General features: G+C 42.9%; 1 protein-coding gene across 12 annotated transcripts in view; it reads left to right on the top strand.

Moving 5' to 3' along the window:
• The window catches only part of HIVEP2 (HIVEP zinc finger 2), a 142859-nt gene that overhangs the window by 80400 nt on the left and 41466 nt on the right, over nt 1-20993 (top strand). For 8 of the 12 annotated variants that reach the window (XM_074862712.1, XM_074862710.1, XM_074862700.1 and 5 more), the window contains one exon: nt 8981-9078. The exons of 1 other annotated variant lie outside the window; for it this stretch is intronic. The gene's annotated coding sequence lies outside the window, so the exon portion shown is untranslated. Of the gene's footprint in view, nt 1-905; nt 1052-8980; nt 9079-20993 lie in introns of all 12 variants that reach the window. 3 more of the 12 variants (XM_074862701.1, XM_074862702.1, XM_074862709.1) reach the window with 1 other exon arrangement.

Genomic DNA, 20993 nt, shown 5'->3' with positions numbered 1-20993 from the left:
ATCTGTTGTCTCACTTTTTTTTGCAGTCTGTCTCCTTGCTTTCAATTGTCTCTTCTGTGTCTCAGTTTATCCAATTTTCAGGGCTGGCCAGCCATTTCAGCATTATCGCTGTCCTAATGGCTGTAAGGAGAGCAAAGAAGCTTTTCGCTAAATGATTTTTTTTTCCACAATGCCTCTGTGCTTTGTTTGGTCGGTGTTTGTTTCTGCTTGGTGCTCCATGTTGTGTCATCTGGGAAGAGGAGATGTTTGCATAATGTGTATTTTGCTGGAGTTGTTTAATTTCTGCGAGTATTTTTATTCTACAGCTCACAGGGCCTTTGGGGCAGGGACAGACTGTAATCTCAAACAGAGAACAAATCAAGAGGGCAGCCTGGAGGAGCTGGAGAACAGGTAGAGCCTGGCCCTCAGTGCTCCCCTCTCCACGTCCTCCCCAGCCTTCAGCCAGGGGGACCTGCTTGGGAGGAAGCAGCCCCAGGCACCTGAGCATAATTGAGGGCATCCCTGTGGTGTTTGTAATTGATTCCTGATCTCTGAGATGAAATGCAAAGGTAGATAAGGCCTCTTCATCTGCAGAGAAGGGCAGAGGCAGGTGAGTGGCGCAGCCTGCTACTGAGCGTAACCCTGTGACCAGTTACAGCCCCACTTGTTTGCAGTCAAGGAATGCTCTTGGGGATCCGTGCTTGCCTGGAAGTTGTCTCTGTTAGATTAATGTAGCAGACTAAAGGAAATTTAAAGGAAAAGAAAAGGTTTCAGATGTCTTTAGAGGCTGTCCCGTTACTTCAGTGCATCAAGAGCCATGTTCCTTATCAAAGTGGTGTGTTCATTATCCCTATTCTTTCCTCATTCCCATGGGATGGGAATGGAAACAGAGTTCAAATGCCCATTATTTTCCACTCTTCTTTCAGTGATAAGAAAGCTCCCAATTCATTCTGTGAAAAGGCTCAGAGATGCTCATCAGCAATTCTGGATGACGGGATTTCCTATGGTAGCTTCTTACCTCATCTTTTCTGTGTTACCTCCTTCCACCTCTGCATTCCCCTGCAATCCATGGGTATGTCTGTCTGTGTCCATTCCAAAGATACTTCTCATGGCTTTTTTTTTTAATTTGTTTTTGCTTAACCAATCTATGGATGAGTTAAAAATACTAGTACTTTACATGCATAAGTGACAGTTTGATTAACAGCTGGATTCTACCTTCTTTTAGCATGATGAGCTCTAAAGGAAATTGAGGACAGTTTTGTGCAACATAGTTTGTGAAAAACGCGTATTCAGAAGGATGCGTGCTACCTATTCACTTTTGACTTGAGCACATGCTTTGCTGAACTGGCTTTACTGATTAGAGATGGAATTAAGCATATGCTTAAATGACTTGCTTAGCTGTGACTGAGGTTGCATAATTTGTCTGCTGGAGCTTTCCCGTTGAATTCAGTGAGAGCAGACTCAGGCCGTAGTGACAGAGAGGTAATGCAGTTGTAATCGGTAGGATATGCCAATTTAAACTTAGTCCTTTTGTATTGTAAAATGAGGTTTCGCTTTCTCGTTACTGCGAGTTTCAAATTATGGTTGTGAATTGTGGTCAAGTCAATATGGTTTCATGGGACAAGTATATCAAAATATTTTTGCTTCAGATATAGGAATATATAGCTAAAAGCTCCTATTGAGGCTAACTGCTTGCTGTTTCACTGCCTCATTTTTCAGACTGCTTCATTCTTGTGTTGGACACCAAAATCATTAGAAAACATTCACTGGCAGCATTTAGTAGCATATCTTTAGAATGTGAAATAAAGAAACCAGACATTTGTGATGCACCACCAATCCATTAGTAATTTGTTTAACTCCACTCCTCCACACATGAAAGAGAATAAAATAGAAGTTATTAAAATAAAAGTGATTTTAAAGAAATCTTTGTATTTATGACCATTTGAGGTTTTTTCCTTTAACATACCAACTTATTTTCTTTTTCTGAGAGTCAATGGTGATTGCAGAAGGTGAAAAATTGCAAACAAAACTAAGGAGAAGTTCAAGTTAGCTGTGGAGCCAAAAGTGTGATTCAGGAGCTGAAAATACCTCTGTGCTTCATGCATCAAACTCAAACACTGTGCTTTGGCAACACCCCCTGGATTAGAAGCGGAGTTTGAGGTCATTCCTCCTCCAGCCTGCCATGTATGGATAGGGCCCACGCTCATGACAAATTACTGACTTACTGAGCACAGACCAAGAGCAGAGTGACATCAGTGCAGACGGATCTTGTCTCACTGAGGAGGACCCAAGACTCCACTGCTGCCTTTTTCTTGTCTGTCTTTAGACCTGGAGGACCAGCGTGGAGGCACTGGCAAGGAGGACACTTTAAGCAGCCCCTTTCTAGATGTGGCAATAACAAGGGATAGGGAGGTAGAGCACTTGTCTCCTTGTAAAGAAGTCACACAGCACCCAGCACAAGTGCTAACAAAGTGTGTGGTCAGAGGTGTCTTGATGACCCATTCAGATTTTTAAGACAAATGATCAGCAGCCAGTGATGGTGCTTCATTGTGGCTGCCAACCTGAAACCACAAGTAGCATATCCTGTGCTGTACAAGCTGTCTTTGCAACCAGGAGCGTAGTGTCAGAGACTTATTTCAGCTTATCTGTTGTAAATCCAGAGTACCTTGAATGAATTCTGTGCTTTGACATAACACCAGTCTCACTGAGGTCTTAGTTTTATTTATAGAGAAAATTGGCTTAGATTTTGCAGGTAACAACAACCAAAACTCTGTAAACAGACCCGAAGTCCTTATATCATTTTGCCCACTGACAAATTTCTGTTGCTTCCAGGCATCACACTTCCCTGCTGGTGTCCTGCATGTCTGACTAGTTGCCAGCTTCTCAGGGGCAAGTTAGCTTTCATCTACTGCTGAGATTGTCTAGTGCTGTTGCCATTGCTCTGCCATGGGATTGAACTTGTGATGGCCTTTCTGTGGAGGTAGAGACAATTTTGACAGCTCAAGTGATTGTCCTGGGCTTATAGGACACCTGCCACATTGCAGCCTGCCTGCTTGGCAGCCATGAGTGTCTCTGCCTCAGTTTCTTCATTGTGCACCTGGCTGTATTGTTTTTTCCCAACACACAGGTGTCATAGCAGGGTAGTCATTCAAAGAGGGAAGAAAAATCAAGGCACTTGGTGTAGGAGGTTCCTCATGGTGATTTTGCTGAAGCCTGTTTGGATTGCGTAGAACATGAGCTTTACCTGGAATCCTATCTTGGGCTCGGCTGAGACCTGATGTTTTCGCCTTCTCTGCCCACTCTCGGAGGATCGCCAAGAGGTACTCACATCTTGCTGCCAGCTGCCTGCATAAACAGCCCTCTTCTCTTGGCAACAGCAGGCTAGGCAAATGGGTTGAGCAATGTGCGTATATGGACACTGTGTCAGTTGTCAGCCTGAGCATTGTCTAAAAGCATCAAGCCTGGTTAGTGAGGGCACTGATCTCAGCTGGCAGTGTCTAAACTGTTATTTGCAGTGAGGTTATGGACCTATACTTAGGGGGATGTGCTCTTGCTAATTTAGCTCCCAGCTGAAGTGAAAAAAAAGTAACCCAAAATCATAGTTCCAGCAGTGGCAGTAAAGTAAGGTCCTGTGCAGAGTGGGCTCTGGGAAAAGAGGAGATAATGTAGGGAGGATCCAAAGAAGAAATTATGTACTTGATTTTAATAAAGTGAACCACCTATGTGAAAAGTAATCAAAGTTCACAGGTGAAGTTCCAAAAGTCGTTTGGCATGATACATCTTCTGGGTAAATTTTGCTCTGATTGCTAACTTTCTGCAGAGCCTGAGGGACAATAAAACCAGCTCCGCTAACACACACGTGTTAGTAAATATGCCTATTTTTATTTATATAATATGTATACATACACACATATATGCATACACATATATGCATATATACATATCTATATTTATGTATAGACACACAAGTCTGTATGCATATAAATTCATGCATGTATAAATTTCAATAAATGAAAATTTTACAAAGATTTCTTGGTGCTCTTTGCATCCAGATCTGCAACATGGTGCTAGCATGTAGGATACTAAAAGGAAGAAAAGCTGTCAATAAACAAAATTTAAATGGGCTGTCACACTCCTATTGAGAAAAATGTGGAAAACAAAAAAAGCATAAATACTGAAAAATAAATTAGGCTTCAAATGTCTTTCTGTTTTAGTAATGAAGACGAAAATGTGTACAGCATAGAGACATTTGATTCAAAAAATAAATTATATCCCTTTAACTTTGGAGGTAGTTCAAGATTTGATCCATTAATTTCATCAAACTACTTGTAGGAAAACCTATTTCTGCAGTATTGAGAGCTGCCAGAATGACCTGGAATTAAGAGGGCAAAGGTAGAGACACTGTAACTATTTCAATTCATCTATTCACAGATGATTTGTGTGAACACATTAAGAAAACCAGTAAAGTAATATGAATAATTTTCTTCCACTTTTTCCAAATTGCACACGGTATGATTGCATTTGATCAAGACATGAACATCATTTCTCAGATGACTGTGTTCTGCCATTGATCATGTGAAGTCAATTTAAAGTATGACATTTCTTTTACCTTCCTCAAGGAAGACATTTTCGCTTCTAGTCTTAGCTGCTGTAGCTATCAAATTGTGTGTATAATAAATTGTGCTTTGTTTAGAGAGTGGTAACTGTAAAATAGTGCCCATTCAGAGAAGAGGTACTGAGATTGAGATTGATGCCTGGAGTTTAATGCATCATAGCTGCAATCAAGCAAATCTTAGACTTCTTACTTCTCCCATTACAGACCGTAATTCATAGAGTTCTCCAGACTTTCTGTGTTTGAAAAGGAGAAAGGAGGCAAAGAGAGCATTAGAAAATCCACACAGACTGCGTTCACAGTCTCTATGTACTACAGTACAGCAGCTTGCATGGTCAATTCATTGTATTTAGTAAGAAAACGTCTGTAAATGGAGATTTGAACCCATGGAGAAGAAGTGGGAGATTTTTGTACAGCCTCACTGCTTTGAGTTACCAGCCATGAATTCAAGTTCTTGGGTGGTATGCTGCAGAAGTGTGAACATTTTTCTACCTGTGTTGCCTGGCTCTAATAGGAATTATCCTATGCAATCCTGGAACCTGGCTGCAATTTAAATGTCACCTGTCTTTCTTACAGACTGGGTCAAACTGAGGCTTTAGGTAAATTCCCAAACCATGGTAAGGTACAGTCTGTGCTGGAACGCTATTGGCTGCAAGCCAGTTCAGGTGTAACACGGGCATGGCTTTATTTGCCCTTTGCACTCTTGAGGCAATCTCACCCATTTATTGTGCTATTTCAGAACATTTGAATAATTAGCACTAAAATAAATATTATCCAGTTGCTTTCCTTAAACTTTAGTTTCTGATTAAAATACACGTGAGATTTCTGATATTTTTAACCTTGTAAAGTGCACAGGAATCTCCCCGTCACCCCCCTACCCCCAAGTGACCTTACAGTGTCAGTGTAACAGATGTATAAGAAGTAATATTAAACAAAGTCGTCCTTCTTGTTGATCCATGAAAGGAATTAATCTTTATGGTCAAATGTTGCTTATGCCTACTGCTACATCTTTGTTTCACCATGAAAGGTGTAGTTTTACAATTACAAAATGATTACGGGAGGCTGCCAAGGGAGAAGCTCGCGGTTTTTCAAAAGCAGACGGTGTAAGAGTCATTATCAGAGCACTTCTGCCTGTGTGTTTCCAGGTCCCGTGTAAAAGGCTAATCCCTGAGTGTCTGAGGTACAAAGTTCAAATTGAAAAAAACTCTTCCAAGCAGTGAAACATACCGTGGTTCTCATACGCTCATTTCCATTCTGATGTGCTTGTTTAATCTTAGTTTCCACAGCTGGCAAACAATTGCAGCGGGTTAGGAGAGTTGTGACCAGATATGACCAAGCACTAGCAAATGCTCAGCAGCGGTGGTTGCATTGCTGTCTGTCTTTGGTGAGCAGTCAGTGAAGGCATGATCCTTTACTTTTGCTGCCAAAGAAACAAGGATTGCACAAATTTTTACTAATGTGGTGATAAAAACAAATTAAAAGTTCCTGGTTTTAGTATCACAACAATGCCTCTGGGAGCTTTAATTAGGCAGTAAAATCCTGTTTGATGACACACGCATTATCTGGGGTTTTTAGAGACTCTGCAGGTTGGCTGTTCCCTCACACCATGTCCTGTTTTCTAGCACCAGTGCTGCCATAAGATGGCAGGTTAGTAAGGAGATGCGGTAGTACTGGCTAGACAAAGTCTTACTGTCCTTAACCAGATCTTGCTCTGGATAAGACTTTGCCTAATTGTAAGCTTCTTAAAGACTCAAGAAACCGATCCAGCCTTCACTGAAATCAGGGGGAGTCTTCCACACTTGGATCGGATGCTAAGGTATCCTTTGAGGAATGCTATTGAAGACAGTGAGGTTACCACAGTGAGAGGGAAGACGCTGGTTCCCATCGGTTAAGAACTAAAAAAAAATAGGGAAAATTGAATATAGTGTTCCTCATGGAGTTCAGTTTAAATACTCTTTATGAAGCTGGAGCAGCAGCAACGTGATTTTGTTTTATAAATTACATCTTTTTCACTTGTGGATTCATTCTCTCTTCATGAAGGTCCCCTCTGCTCCTTCTAGGGTGCTATAGAGAAGATTTAGTGTAAATGAGAATAAAGACCTTTGTCTCTGGGTTGCAGATTAGATAAACTGATTCACAATGCACGTTAATTAAAAATAACTGTGTGCAAGTATAGCCAACATCACTAAAGCCAGTTAGGCCTATGAAAGCACAGGATGACCTGCTTGGGGGCTGGAAGGTATCCATGCCACACCAGGGAGAAGACGCTGCAATTCAGAGTCCCCCTAGGTCCTGCTGAAGGATAGAAGAATAAGGACTCATGACTTCTTTATTGATTTGCTTTGTTTTTCGACTGGAACTTTCCTCAGGCCAGTTGTAAAAGTAGCGAGTGAAATACTGGCCCTGCTGAAAACAGAGTTTTGCCCTTGAGTCCAGCCGTGCCAAGGTTTCACTCACAGATTAAAACCGTATTGGGCCCTGTCTGTTCAAAGGTTCAAAAGTGGTTCCTAGCTCCACATCCAGATAATTTCCTAGAAAGCTGTACATTGATGTGATAAAGTGTCAAGGTCTGGAGCCAGAGCATATGTTATTTTATATACTCAGATGCCTGTATAGACCACTGTTGCCATTGCTGGTCAGCAACACATTGTCATTTGCTATTTGTTTTTGTTGCTGATAGCAAACATTACAGGAAAAAAAAAAAAAGCAGAGCATATGCCTTTTATTGCTAATCGGTTCCAGGCCTGCTTTACCCTTCAGCTTTTCTCAGCCTGTTTCTACCAGCTCACATCCGCACTCTGCTAGGGGTGGAAGTGCTGTGCGTCGCCCCCTCCATGGTGGAGAGGCGTTGCCCTGTGTATGGGGCAGCGTGGGCAGCTGTGGCACTTGCTGAAACCAGAGGGAGGTTTGCTGTTGGCTTCAGTGCCAGTATGGTCAGGCCACGGGCACAGATCTGCAAGGCCAGGTCTGTGTGCTGTGTTTGAGATTTTCCTGTCCCAAGTCCGCTGGCATGCTCCTCTGCTATGATGTGTGTAAGCCCTTGAGGAGCAGGTACCTTCACCTGCTGCAGTGACCTGACTGCCCCGAGACAGTGGCCAGCCAGGGTGCAGCATCATGGCCAGGGCAAAGAGCAGGAGAAGGGGCGACACGAGCTGCCCTTCCTGCTGGGACTCTCTGCTCCCCTGGGCTGCAGACCTGTCCAGGAGCACATCCACCCTGGGATGCCTTGCACTCATTGCCCATCCCTGTCACATCAGCTGAGGTGGCATCTCACGTGTGGATGTTCAAGGACACAGGGAAGCCTGAAAGCAAGTGCCCTGGGCAAAATGTGCTCTGTGGTTGTCTGTGTGTTCAAGCTGGTCGTCAACAAAATCAGAATAGCCAGGCCCATTGGATCACTAGAAGATCACTGAAGGTTTGTTTCAGTATTAATGAGGTGGGCATTTCAGTCAGCTCTATTATGTGCAAATTAGAAATGAGTCTCCAGTTCCTGGTGCATTGTCTGTATGCCCTGATTAAGGGTAGCCTCCATGTATTCAATAACCCCTCCCTGCAGGTGTAAATAGGGCAGCCTGTAGCTGTCTAACACGTCTAACACATTAACAAACACATCTCCAGGTGCTCTGCGCCACACATGCACAGGCGTACATCACTCCTGCATACATGCCTACAGCAGGTCTTTTGTATATAGAAAGTGCCTTTTTGTGGTCTTTCCCAGAGTACCATCACATGTGAAGAGAGATGTAAGGTTTATGCGTGACTGTCACAGTGTACACTAATAACTTATTTTCTAAAACAGCTAGCATCACATGGAAAGGAATTTTTAGATGTGATCTCACTTCTAAAGCACAGCGCTAGACAGGAAAGAAGCAGAATGAAAGACAATTGCAATGCTCTGATTTAATAACAGAAAAGTATTTGCATTTAATTAAAAAATATGTGCTCTTAAATTCTGATTTGGGCATGATCTTTTCAAAATTAGGCAGAAATAAGTCAGAAAACCTGGAACTGCAAGCCCTAAAGGTAAATAGACTACAAAGGCACTTCCGTGCTTTGTGTGTTTACACTGCTTGTTGTATACATCATGTTTGAAAATACATCATTATGTGCACCTTTTGCTCTTGTGTGTCTATTGTTTCGACCTCAGAATATATCAGTTGATCAGTTGCCCACAGCAAGTTGGAAACCACAGGACAGCTGTTGATTGCTAGTGCCACAATGCTCTGAGGGAAAAAGGACCTGAGTAGCGAGAAGGACTGTGACTGAATCTCTGAAGCTCTACACATATTGATGTAGCCAACGCCATAATGTCAATTAGGTTATAAAATCAAACAACAGGCTGAATCGACCACAATCCTTAAAAATCTTTCATATTTGTTTTCCAAATAGGTGGAGGAGAGAGTCAACAGCCATATTTGCTGGAGTGGTGAACCAAATTGCCTTGACTGGAACCATTACTCACTTGCACCTTTGACAGCAGCCGCCAGGTAGGAGAGCAAAGAATGGATGAGTTTGAGTGAACTGAGGGAGTGGGCCCAAGTGGATAGTTTTTCATTCTCAGAAGGCTTCATGTGGAAGTCACTCACGTTTAAATACTGATTACATGTCCTTTTGTTACAGCTGAAGTCAGCTCTTGCTGAAATCAGAAGTATTTAGTTTTTGGGGCAGGTTATATTTTTCTTCATTTGAAAGTACTGTCTTTGCTTTGTCCAAATATTTGGTTTGCCGCTTTCCCTCTTCTATCCAGTTCTTCCATCAAGCATCCAGGGAGCATGGGTTTTGAACCAAATAAACAGAAAAATGGACTTGTAAAAATACAAGAAGAAATAGTGAGTGGAGTTTTGATATCTGAAACGGGTTTTTTTCATTTTTAAATTGTCCTAAAGTATAAGTTGATGATTTTTTGCTTCACTGTCTTGCAGTTTCAAGTGTTCTATTGACAATACTGTTCAAGGTTTATTTTTTCCTCTGGGTCTTGAACACTTGGGCACATAGAAACTGCAGTTATGAAAGTGCTGACTTTGTAGTATGACACCCAAGCTAGCTTAAAGTTAGTGGATACCCAACAGCAGTCTTACTGTGGCATCAGTTTTGAAGCCAGTTTATCTTGTCAAGAAAAGGTCTGTTTTTGGCTACTTATTGCAGCTCCACGTTTATTTGGGTTGGTAGTCACAGTTTGGACAGGTTTCACATTGACTTTGTCTCAAAGTTGTGCCTGCGTGCAGTACAGACAGAGTTACTTTTGTTGCTGGAGGAGACCTGAGACACGGAGAAGCTCCTCTGTAGGGAGTGGCGTTCGGAAGATCTCGCGATGTACGGAAGGAATAGCTGTAGCCCTCCCTTGTTACGAGGTAAGGTGATGGATAGGCTTGTAATGTTAAGGGCACACCCACGAAGGAGGTACTTGGTGAAGGTATATAGGTAAGATACACAGTTTAATAAACGGACATTTTGTATCCATCATATTGGTGTTTGTACTGATGTCCCCGTGAAGGTCTTAACCTCCTGCAGCATTAGTCTGCGATCTGAGCGCCACTGATATGTGGATTGGCAGGTTTAATGAGGCAGGCTAATTGCGGTGTTGCAGTATTAGTCTCTGCGACCTGAGCGCCACTGACACGTGGAGAGGCAGGTTCAAAGAGGCAGAGCTAACAGCAACACTCCTCTTCTCTAATCTCTGTACGGGCACATCCTTGATGGTCAGATAATTGTTAGACCTCAGAATTTAATGAGACTGGCTTGAAATAGTGAAAAGTTAAGAAAAAGTTTGATCCTTCTCATTGGCCTTCTGTTTTGTGTTGTGTTTTTGGTTTTTTTTTTTTTTTTAATTATCCAATATTTATCTGCCACCATAGGAGCTAGGCATATAAGGAAGGCACTGGAGATTCTCATGTGATATCATAACCACAGGAGGAGGTGTTCAAAGAAAACGCAGAATGTATCTTGAGATAAAACCCTCAGGCTTTTCAGAACTATGTAAATGGTGTTGGACCTATGTTTCATTCTATATATGAATTGAAGGAAAGAGTGGAGAGGGTTAAATTGAGGTGGGCTGTTCCTTGAGCCTTTGTTCAAACCTGGAACTGATCCCAAATATTCTGCAGCCCAGGGTGGTGCTATATGGGATATCTCTTCTTCTGGATCCCTCTCCAAGTCCTGGCAATGGAAGTTGTGTGTATCTGCATTGCACTCTTTCCCCTCGACAGTCTCTGAGAGCTAACCGAGATCATTCTGTACAGCCTGGTATCACCTTGGTGGGTGAGAGGGTGCGACCTCATGGATCTCAGCAGGGGTGTTACCAATGAACATGTCGGCAAAAAAGAAGGCATCATCCCTGCCATAGGTCCTGTGGAATTTATGTTGAAAGTTCAGCAGGAAAATCAAACGGTCCTCATGGACCCCTGAGCTCTGTTGCCAGTTTGGGAAGCATTAACAGTGTGTGAAATTTATAAGCAGGAGTAATGGAATACTCCTGCAGTACAGAAACCTAGCCACATCCTGACTCACCAGGCAGGATTTAAGTGGAAAACTGAGAACTTTGGTACACAAGAGCATGGTGGCCATCCTCTGAAACGGGGTTTTAGCATAAATTTTTCAGGTTTCATTAGTGTATACCTTAATGGTACTTCTGTGCACTGGGCCCTTATTGCTGTGGCTCTCTTGTACGCTGAGAACTCATCCTGATAATGTGTCAGCCGAGTAATGGCACGCTTTACTTTTTTGTTTGGAACAATTGAATTTTAGAATGATGCTCTCAATTAACGTAGTTCAGACCAATGTTATTGTAACTATGATAATATGTACCACTACCTTGTGTGCTAAGGATATTAAGGCAAGCACTAAATACTGATATTTACTGGTAGTAAATACACTGAGTGAGCTAATAAAAGGCTCCCATTAGGAAACTGAACCCTATTACTGCCTACTTTACAGATGAAAGCTTGCAGTCTGATTCCACCACTAGATACGGGATGATAGGAGGGCACATTTTCTCTGAAGGCTGGAGCATGCAATGCTGCCAAACCAGCAGTCCCAGGCGCCCTGCAGGGAACGATTCTTGCAGCAGACTGAGATTGCACAAGCCATGGTGTGGAGGACTAGCTGCTTTATTTTGTCTCAGAGAATCCTTTGAAGATACTAGTCCCGATTCTCAACTGCCTGAAACCTTTTGCTATTTATACCTGGGTAAAGTGAATGCCAAACGAGCATAAAATGCCACTACCCTGGTGCTAAAGGAGCTGTTATCCACTTTGCTCAAATATAAATGACTATGCAAAGGGTGAAGCAAGTTCAAGGTCTTTCTTTTTGTGATGACATTGCCCCTAGATCCTGCTGCTCATTGCTGATGGTGTGAATAGGAGGCAGCTGTGTCTTTGAGGCGGTTTGAGTTCAAGGTGTGCAAACTCGGGGGGGAAGCGAGAGCACTCGTTTCTTGTCCCGCTATTAGTCAGAGAGAGTTCAAACGTGTTTCTTCCTCCATGGCCAGGAGGTGGTTGAGCAGGGTGGCAGGCCAACACACATTTATTTGCTTGTTCTCCCACAGCCTGAGGTGGGAGGGAAGAGACTCGAAAACACCCATAGGAGGCAGAAAGGGGTGCTGCCACTTCCAGGCTCCCAGTCCCCGGGCACAGAGCGCTGCCGTGGCTGAATTGCTGCCAGGGGCCCCTGCTGCCACAGGGCCTGGGCACCGGCGGGGCTGCAGGTGTTGGCGGGGGGTGCGGGGGGCCAGAGCCGGGCAGGATGTGGAGGAAGAACGCCCGCGACTGCCGCAGCTGCCGCCCGCCAGCCCTTGTCCCCTCGGGAAGCTGCGACACCCTTCTGTTGGCGAGGGGGTGCACTGGTGGTGCAGTATTTATCCTCTGTTGATTTCAGAGTCCCCCCTGAAAAATAAAAATCAGGTCTTGTCTGGTGAAATCTAACAACGTAGCTTCATATTTTCCCCATACACAAGGCGTGCTTCGTGCATCTCCTGTGCAGTCATAGATGGCTATAGGATAGCTGGCAGCATGTTAACCTGCCATATATTGGAAGGCCATGGTCCTTGAAATCCTCAGGCACCACAAGGTACTGCTTTCAAACTAGAACAGAGACAGATAAGGATATCATGAAGGAGAAATTCAGCATTGCGTATTTTAAAACTGAATCCTTAAAAAAATTGGATGCTTTTGGCAGTATTTCATATCTTGTAAATAGAACCCATATATATTCATGTGTATTTTAAGTAGAATATAGTGTACTGCAATTTCTGCTGTCTGAGCAAATATCTTGGTAGACTAATTTAAAAATGGGGGGGGGTGGGGTGGGGTAGCTGGCACTGCACCAATGAAATAGCAGTGCTGGCCTATGTTTGGCATTGTGGGCCAGGACCTGCCAGGCGTATGGGTACCCGCTGGAGGCAGTGGGGGTGCTCAGGAGCTGACCTAGCCCAGGGTGAGGTCACCAGCAGCTGGCTCCTCCTGAGCAGAGGTGTACCTGGATTCTGTGCTGCAATGCAGGCTGCTGTGGAAGGACCCATTTAAAAAGCAAGAAATGTAAATCAGTTTGAATTACAGGCAGCAGGAAGGATTCTTTCTCTGTAATACCTAGATAAACCTCTATTTATGTGGCTGTATCATTTCTGCAAGTAACCTACCTTTTGTTAGGGGTAGGATGTGATAACAGCATCAACAGTGAACCACACTTGATGGGATTCGTTTGATGTAACTTCCAATATGTGTATATATACACCTATTTGCATCTGTATTTCCCTCTGTCTAAAAATATTCTAAGGTTACACATTCAAGGCTTACAGCTTCAATGAGGACATAGAGTGAACAGTTGCAATTCTAAATCTGCCAGTGACGTAGATGCAGAATTATTGTAACATGCCATGCTGTAGTAGTGCTAAATTAAATATTTCAAAATAGAAACAAGGAATCTAGCATTTGTCAGTCTTTAAAAGTAATCCTGTGAACCTTGCTTTTTGTTGCTGCATTCTTACTAGAAATTTGAAGGATTTACATATTTGAAAAATTACATAATATCCAGCACCCTGTGCAGATCTGTGCGAGCAGAGTCTCTTGCTCACTGATGCTTCACTAAAAAGTTCTGGGACTGCAAAGTTTCAACCAGCTGGAATCTCAGATCCATGCTAGCAGTTATCTCCAGATGGCTGCACTGTTACTTTGTACGAAGCCTTCTAGCATCTTGGTGGTTGCATGTTTGGAATGATGACGTATACTGTTCCACTTCTTTTTGCCAGAAAATGTACAGGGCATTGTATGATCAGTTTTGACACATGATATAGCTCAAAGAAGAGGTGAGAGAGAGAGTGTGGGGAGAGAAAAAGGGAAAGCAAAAGAGTAGGACAGGAGAGAAAAGGAGTAAGAAAATGCAGCAAGAAGAGTTTATGTCAGTGTAATGAATTCAGTCTGACTGGCAAATACAATTTGACTGCAAGTTGTGAATTTCATTGAATTTGATCCAAGAAAGACACAGCTGAGCAATCTGCAGGAAGTAGTCTTTTCCTAGAAGTATGCAGCTCCAAACTCTACAAATTCTTCCACTGGTCATAAAATGTCTGTGTGCCACTGAACCTGTGTAATCAGATACGTCTGAAGAGAAAATAGTGTATTGAGACAGTCAACTAAAGAATAACAAAAACCATCACTGAATGTAGAGTTTTGAAAGAAGAAAACCTATATAATTTGAAGTTGGCCAATGAAGCCCTAGTGATAAGGACAGTTAAGCATTTCTGGTGCAGCTGTTTCCTGACATTTCTGCAAAATGTTGTGGAAAAATTAATGAAGGTTCGTTTAGTAATGGTTTCAAGCTTGGCTAGTGGAAAATATGACAGTATTTCCATCGTCAATTAAGAATGAGCAAGGCTTTTTTTTGGTTTTTTTTTTTTTTTTTCCGTAGGGGAAGTGGTATGCAGTTTGTGCTGCACAGGAAACTGTAGACTTGAGAGCAGCTGTGTGATAGTAACAGGTATGCAGAGAATATGGAGAAGAGCCTGGGCCCTCTTCTCTTATCACATGTGTTTCAGTGTAGTAGAAATATCTCTGTTATATACTGGAAAAGACAGCTTATACTATCTAGCACGTGGAGTATTCCTTCGAGTGTCCGACTCTGAAAATAAATGCCCTTTTTGTCACTTCAGTAAGAAAGCTTGTATCAGTAAGGTTTTCCCCATGATTGTATTTTATTGCTGTGATGTCCCAAAATAACTCCTTTAGGTGGAGAGACGCAGGATTTTTTAACTGATCTCTCAAGTTCATGTTGCTTGAAATTCGATCTCAGTGTGTATGATTTTGACAGCCATGCAGCACACCTCAGTGAGCATGTGTGGCTGCTGCGTTCCCTGGGCGCAGAGCAGCAGGAGCCCTGCTGTAACTGGGTGGCCACTTTGTGGTCAGGGGTGGAGGGGAACTCGTCGGCCTACTGTGCAGTATGGACATGGGCTGTGCATGTGTGCTAACTCAGTATCACACGTGTGTACATAGTGTTGCGGGTAGCCAAGAAAGCGTGCAGTTTAGAAACATGAGCATGGCCAGGGGGTGCATTCCCGTGGCAGATCAGCATAGCTGAAGGTCACTGTAGCAGCTGAGCAGTGGCCTTTGTCCACCCCTTCACCTCGTAGCCCGCAGCACCTGGCAGGCGGCCAGCTGCTGACAGCCTCTTCAATGGCACCTTGGGGCTCCCACTCCTGCCACAGCTCTGCTGTGCTTGAGCTCCTCCAGCTTGGCTCACTTTGGGGAATGCTGGATCTGCTCTACTATGGGATAGGCTATATGGGACAGAAGGTAGTTGGGAAAGAGGCAACGTCTAGTCTTGAGAGTAAGTTGTGAAGACCAGTGCCATGAAGTCAATAGAATTAACTTTTTTACTCACTGGGATCTACATTTCATTTTGTGTTAAAAATGTGTTAGTGTGAAAATACAGGGTTGGTGCAGAAATACTGTAAATCACTGCAAATATTTAGGTGAATGATTTAGGTGCTCGGTACCTTTCTGGACTGTTGAGGGGTTGTACAAGCCTGCCTACTTTAATAGCTTTTCCTCTGACTTTCTGAGGTACTTTGAGCCCTGCCATAAATATGATTTCTATCCTGTTTACACAGTACAATGTTTCATGCTAAAGTGGTTGATAGAAGGAAGATATTGTAATGAATGGTTTAAGCTTTTCTAACATTACTCTGTAAAGGAGACGCTTACTTAGTGGTCCTGCAAATTTAGAATACCCTTAGCCAGCTCACTAAAAATGTTTGTCTTACTCTCTATAATGTTAGCTGTGGGGTATGTAGTTCTTATTGATGGGTTTAAGCCAGTGTAAAACAATTAATAACAATGGAGTTACATCCATGATTTGTGACCGTTCACATAATCACATAAAAGTCAGCTGCAAGTTTTCTCTCTCTGGTGCAGTCTACTGTGACGAGCTACATTTAAGACTCTCCCAAGCCTGCAATCCCTAGTGCAGGTAAACCTGTTGCTGAAGCCAACAACAGCTTTACCAGTATCAGAGCATTAGGGACAGCTTACATATAAGAGCCTTTAATTAATCTTGATTTGGGACATTAAAAGATTAATCCTCCAAGCATCCCCTCTGTAGCCACGTGCATACTGCCGCTGCAGTCAATATACTGTCGTGCCAGTGGAGGGACCGCTTGTGTGCTGTAGGGTATGCATGGGAGTAAGGGAAAGATGAGGGCTCTGCTCTTACAGTTTATCTGATGTGGGAAATCTGAGGGCACTGGGTCAGACATGAGCTGCTTTTAAACTTCTCAGCATGAGGGCTGTGCCTACAGCTGCTTAGGAATTTCCCATAAAAACAATTTGTCAATTGAAAGAGGAATTTCCACAAGAACAAGTTTTCCACTGGAAAATCTCCATATTGCTATATTTATTTTTTTGTTTTTGTTTTCCCATGGAAATCTCTGAATGAAATACTTCCCTTTAAGTCACTTTACTCCATGAAGATCTTCGATCAGCTGAATTGAGCTAAAATGGTTTTAGTTGCCATTAAGTTGCATCTGCCTGTTATTCCCTCTTGTCTCATGGTGAAAGGCTGTACAAAAACTTTATGCTTAAGAAGTTCCTGTGGGCAGGTCACCTTGACAGTCCTCTGTGTCCCACACTGTATTGTAGTCACCCTTGTGAAAAAAATCTACTAACTACTGAAAATACAATGTCATAGTGAAACAGATTCTAAAATAGAGGCCCCAAACCCTGGGAAACCAGAGGAGCCTTGGCTGTTTGTGAGCTTATATCTTTGCTGTTCAAACTCAGTTTCCTAAATTTTTGTGTATTTTTTACTGGCTATTTAAAACATCCACGGGAGTTGTAAAACTCTTGGATTCCATTTGAGATTAATGGGGAATAAAAAGTAAGTACCTTTAAGTGATTGTAAAATTGGCTAAGGTCACACGATCAAAGTGAAGGACTCCCACACACGTCTTGCTTTATTGGCTGCCCGAACTGTCCCTAGGAGAGGCAGCTGGGTGGTGGCTGGGACGTTACTGTAGGTGACTGGACACCTGGTGCTGAGCATGTGGGAAGGGAGAGGAATGCCGCTGACACCAAAGTGTTCATTGTATCACACAGTGACCTCTTACGGATGAACGTTAAAAAACAATGAGTTCACATACCACTTTTACTTTTTAAAGGAACAGTTTGAATAGTTCACAAAGATTTGTAGTAGATGCTGTGTTCGCTTTATGGTACTGTATCTCCAGACTTCTATGAATCTTTCTCTTTGTCTTGCTATCCCTCATCGGTTCTTCATCCTGTTCTCATTTAGACATGCAGCCAGTTCTACTTAAAGCACTAAACCTTTGGCTATAGTGCATGGTGACCAGCCAGCAGATTTGATGATTGCGGCTGGTGGCATGCGCCGAGCACTAGCTCCTGCTGTCCCTGAGGGAAATGTCCCCCAGAAGGAAGTGGGCTGTACCAGAAAGCATGCTGCGTGACAGCCACTGCGCTGAAGGAAGCTCGCTATCTACATGAGGCTGAAGGCTGGCGCAGATTTCTTCACCCGGTGCACACAGGAAGCAGCGTGGCAGATGTCTGACTTTTCTTCAGGTAGCCTCCTCTGCGCTTCTCAGACAGACGCGGGAGTTGTGGTTAAATATTACAGTCTAACCTTTTACTTGCTCACAGACAAACAGGAGCTAAGTAACTTTAAACCATTAGCTCCATTTTAAGTATCTCTTCCATGGGATGAAGGGCAGTTGACTCTCAATCATGTTACATCTTCCGAATGAATGAGTCAGAGTGAAAATCCCAGGCTACACTTACCTACAGCAAAGCACATTGCCAGTGCATCTAATGAAGCAGATAAGTGCAAAAGTCCTCCTCTGTCCCTTGTTCTGCCCATCTCATAGGATTCTATTTCCCTCTCCTTCTTACTCTGTCACTGGTTTGTTTTGGCCATCATAATTCACTGCATGGCCTGAATCAAATTGCTGAATGCTGACTGCTGGATCTGAACCTTCTCACTTCTGGGAGGATGGGAGTGACAGCGTACAAAGAGCTTGCTTGGCTGTGAAATCAGGAGGGCTTTTTGAGAGCTGCCTTACCCCTTAGCCCTGTCACCATCCCTGATCTCATCAGAGGGTGCTAGGACCCCCTGGCCCCAAACACGTCTGCTTCCCCACTGCTCAGCTGCCCTGGTGGTGCTGAGGACAAAGGTGATGAATCTGAATTGAAATAAGAGAGGGCACATAAGGACTGGTCATTTATTCTTTATTTAAATATGTCAAAAATTGACTTTAGGAGATACCAATATAACTCACTGGCATTCAAGGGAACACCTAATAGCCTTTCAGTGCTAACAGCCAAGATTTAATTTTAACTGCAAAGCTGAACAGAGTTTCAAAGATAACACAATGTGACACCACCATTTCCACCTGTGTACTGTCCTTTGGGGAAAAAAATAAAGCCCACATCAGTTTTAATCCCCTATACTAAAAGAGGCGGTGTTCTCCAGTTATAATTGAAATGGAGATTTCATTCACCTGTTAGAATCTAAAGACTAAATGAAGGAGGGATCATAGCAATTATTCAGACCATTTGGCAAGAAAAAATATTAGCAAAACGCACACATTGGTGACAATCAGTTGTATTTCACAGTTGCATTGCAAAAGCTACGAATGGCCTCAGTTCTAAATTTAAGATAGGCAGAAATTGTTCTGTTTAGCATGTCCTAAAATTATCCAGCACAGAAATACTTTGGGGAAGTGTAAAAATTAATGCTCAATTTTTCAAAAGGCAGCTTAAAGGGGAAGGAATGCTGATGTGGAAATACGAAATAAATGCCATCTTGGTAACAATTTTACCAAATGTAGGGAAGAGTCATACACTTCATGTCCTTGTTGTAAGATTCTTGGAGAAAATACTCCCACTCAGATAGAAACTCACTGTAAACAGCTCTCTTGCTGTTACAGTTGATGTACTTTTGAGGATGCAGTGGCTCTTAGAAGGAGCAGAGCACATTGTGCAATAACGTGACCTTATGTTGCATAGACACTTCCAGTTTTGGAATGCGAAATGTCTGAAACTGGGAGTGGGTGGACAAGAGGTGGAGCCAGCCAGGAGCCTGGGTGGCTGTGTTTCTGAGAAACTCTCTTCTGCTGGTGAGTACTGCTAATTTGCCAAGCGTATGCCTAAAGCCTTGAATAGTGCTAAGCCGAACCACTAAATGGCATCGAGTTGCAAATGGACATGGAGCTATAGGGTGATATTTTGGAAGTTAAACCTGTAAAACTTAGTCAAAAACAAGGCTGAATTCTTTCAGACCCGAAACCACAGCCTCCCAAAATGCGTCAGAGACTCTTGATGCTGCAGCGAGGTCAGCTTCCCTCCCCCCCCCACCTGTGAGTCAGGACAACTCTATTAAAGGAAGCTTTTATTGGAAGCTGTCAATAGAGAGGTAGACAACATGCAGGTGGTGTGGACACAGTGGAAAAGAGTTTGGATCCTGTGCCTGCATAAATGGTCACCAATGGGGAGAAGACCATTTTTCTGGAGAACAGAGGGATACTGAGGAAAGAATAGTATTTGAGCAAGAGGTAGGTTCATCTGATTTCACCTTCTCTCTAATTAAAACTAGGCTTCGGAGTCCACTCAAGCTGGCATTGTATACATTTCTCAAGGGGGACAAAGGCTAAGTCTCTTGTGGGCTCGATGCCCTCAGTGCTTGTCCACAGTTCCTTCTGTATCTACTTTTCCTGAAAATCACAGAAAATTAATCTTAGAGCAGCTCAGTTCACTGTAGAGAGAAAAAGAAAACCAAGGAGGAAACAGAAAGTATTGGACAGGTGGGAATTTCAGCAGCGTGATCTTGATTTTCAGGCAATGCAGACACTTTTTGAAATAGAAGCTTTCTGAGGGGTAGTCATGCACTTACTCCTTTGCTATAAATTCAGACCTGCTCATGGGTGGATCAACATTACTGGGACTTAAAAATGTCAGTGAACTGCTGTCTCATTTATATTAGTGCTCCTTAACTTTTTCCTTGTTGTTTCTTATTGCTATTATTACCTGGACTGCTCTAGCAGAGTGTTAGCATAGATGAAATTCCTGTAACAAGCAGCATGTCAACAACTGGGACCTGTGGTTTTAGATGTGCTCTTCTTTTAATGCTGACAGGTGCTCTGTGCTTCCTGAACTCACTGTTACTGCTGCTGGAGAAGAGATATGTTGCAGCAGCTTTGTGATTAAAAAGATACCCTTAGAACTAATTTATAGTGTCAGTACTTTTATTGTTCCTATGTGAGATTGCTAGCAGAAGGAAAGAGATCCTGGAAACCAGCTGTAGTTATTTAATTTATGACCTGTCAGAAAAGAAGGTTTTGGTGTCCAATCGTGATGAGCACCTTGGGTAAAAAGCAGAGCGTGGTCCTGGCTATGCAAGAAGCTGACCTACCTGAGCCCTCAGCACACTGGGTAGCACAATTTGAGTGATTTTCCTGAGAGCATCCCATGTAGAGTTTTCTGCTATATTGAAGGCTTATGTTGTACTGGTTTGATCCACTTTCCATTTCACTGGTGGAATATTTCTATTAACTTTCCCACAAGCTGATCCAAACTGCATAAAAAGGGGGAAAAAAAAAAGTTACTCCTTTAATTTTCATGTCAGTGTTAAGATTTGGATTTGAATCCATGCATGGTGCGTTTTATAAGCAACCTCAGCAACTCTTTTTTCCTAGAGGTCTAAGTAACCTTTTCTTTAAAAAGTGCAACTGGATGCACTTGTGGTGCCCCTCTGACTGCCAAGCATTCATTAACAAACACTCAGGCAAATGGACCTCTTTATGCAGATATGTCTGAGCCTGTATTTGGATGTATTCACATGTGGAGTTTGAGTTGGAGAAAATAAGCTGCTCTTGATAGACTTGCTGAGGCAGGTATCTGCTTGA

The sequence above is a fragment of the Strix uralensis genome, chromosome 3, assembly GCF_047716275.1.
Source record: "Strix uralensis isolate ZFMK-TIS-50842 chromosome 3, bStrUra1, whole genome shotgun sequence".
NCBI lineage: Eukaryota > Metazoa > Chordata > Aves > Strigiformes > Strigidae > Strix > Strix uralensis.
The sequence above is the reverse complement of the archived record's forward strand: the minus strand, read 5'-3'. Positions and strand labels throughout refer to the sequence as shown.